This window comes from Hipposideros armiger, unplaced genomic scaffold (genome assembly GCF_001890085.2).
Source record: "Hipposideros armiger isolate ML-2016 unplaced genomic scaffold, ASM189008v1 scaffold_1116, whole genome shotgun sequence".
Lineage (NCBI taxonomy): Eukaryota > Metazoa > Chordata > Mammalia > Chiroptera > Hipposideridae > Hipposideros > Hipposideros armiger.
In genome coordinates, this window is record NW_017732466.1 from 195880 (window position 1) to 197900 (window position 2021).

At 41.3% G+C, this 2021-nt stretch overlaps 1 protein-coding gene across 3 annotated transcripts in view; it reads right to left on the reverse strand.

Annotated features, from left to right (window-relative positions):
- The window catches only part of KEL (Kell metallo-endopeptidase (Kell blood group)), a 31328-nt gene extending 30435 nt beyond the window's left edge, over window positions 1-893 (reverse strand). For 2 of the 3 annotated variants that reach the window (XM_019632295.1, XM_019632292.1), the window contains exon 1: window positions 805-893. The gene's annotated coding sequence lies outside the window, so the exon portion shown is untranslated. The remainder of the gene's footprint in view (window positions 1-804) is intronic. The other variant, XM_019632294.1, reaches the window with a different exon arrangement.
- Between the last annotated feature and the right edge of the window lie 1128 nt (window positions 894-2021).

Here is a 2021-nt window from a genome sequence, read left to right on the forward strand (position 1 = left end):
AAAAAAAAAAAAAACTACAATGAGATACCACCTCACACCTGTTCGAATGGCTGTTATCCAAATGAAAAGAGATAAAAGTGCTGGTGAGGATGTGGAGAAAAGGGAACCCTCGTGCACTGTTAGTGGGAATATAAATTGGTACAATCACTATGGAAAATAGCACGGAGGTTCCTCATAAAAATTACAAATAGGACTACCATATGATCCAGCAATCCCACCTCTGGGTATTTATCCAAAGGAAATGAAATCAGGCTGTGGAAGAGATATCTGCACCCCCGTGTTCACCGTGGCATCACTCACAATAGCCATGATATGGAAACAAGGGGTGAATGGATAAAGAAAATGTGACATAGATAAAATATTATTCAGCCATAAAAAATGAAGGTATTGTGCTAAGTGAAATGAGTCATACAGAAAAATACAAACACTGTATGACGTCACTTACGTGCGGATTCTTACTAAAAGCTGGACTTTGAGAAACAGAGAGTAGCATGGTTGTTGGCAGGGGTGGAGGTTGAGAGAAATGGGGAGATGCTGGTCAAAGGGTACAAACTTCCAGCTGTAAGATGAATAAATTTGGGGGATCTAGTATGCAGCATTGTGACTATAATTAACAACACTGTTATATACTTGGAAGTTGCTAAGAGGGTAAATCTTAAATGTTCTCACTACACACACACACATACACACACACACAAAGACTAGTTATATGAGGTATTGGGTGTATTAACTAATGTTATTGCAGTAATCATATCGCTTTTCTGTACGTGTATCAAAGAATCACATTGAACATCTTAAACTTACCCAGTGTTCTATCTCAGTAAAGCTGGGGGAACAAAGATCAGCCTCATCCATCCGGGTGGGCACCGTCCAATCAGCTGCAGGCCCGATGAGAACAAAGAGGCGGGCCAGGGCAAGAGTGCCGCCTCGGCTTGGGCTGGGACGTCCATCTTCTCCCGCCCTGGACGTTGGTGCTGCTGGTTCTCGGTCCTGCAGGCCAAAAGCACAGTCCATAAGAGGAAGACTTAATAAGTGGGACTTCATCAAAATTAGTGTTTGCTGTGTAACAAGCCATGTTAAGAGGATGAAAAGGCAGGCTACAGACTGGGAAAAATATTTGCAAACCACATGTCGAAAAAAGGACTAGTATCTAAAATATATATTTAAGGGCCAGCCGAGCGGCACGTTGGTTAAGANATACCAACATGGGCCAGTGAAGCAACGTCCTCCACAACTAGACTGAAGAACAAAAGGACAGCAACTTGTCTGTTCCCCTTCCCCGATTCCCCAGCGTTGTTCCCCTTCCCCAATCCCCCAATAAAATCTTAAAAAAACACTAAACATACTCTTACCATATGATCCAGCAGTCACGCACCTTAGTCTTTACCCAAAGGAGTTGAAAACTTATGTCCACACAAAAACCTGCACACAGATGTTTATAGCAGCTTCATTCATAATTGCCAAACCATGGAAGCAACTAAGATGCCCTTCAGTCAAAGAAAGGATAAACTGAGGTACATCCAGACAGTGGAATATTATCTAATGCCATAAAGAAGTGCGCTATCAAGCCTGAAAAGACATAGAAGAATCTTAAATAATATTACTAAGTAAAAGAAGCTAATGTAAAATGGCTACATACTGTGTGATTCCAACTATACGACATTCTGGAAAAGGCAAAACTGTGATGACAGTAAAAAGATCAATGGTTGCCAGCGGTTGTGGAGGTAGAGAGCTAGGGATTACTAAGTGGAGCACAGAGGAATTTTAGGGCAGTGAAACTACACTGTATGATTCTAGTATGATGAATAAACAGCGTTATACATTCGTTGAAACCCATAGAATGTACAACATCAAGAGTGAATCCTAATGTAAATTACTACTTTGGGTGATTGTGATGCATTAATATAAGTTCATCTGTTGTAACAAAGGTACCCCTCTGGTGAGGGATGTTGAAAATGGAGGAGGCTATATATACATACATGTGTGGGGGTAGGGAGTATACAGGAAATCTCTGTACAGCC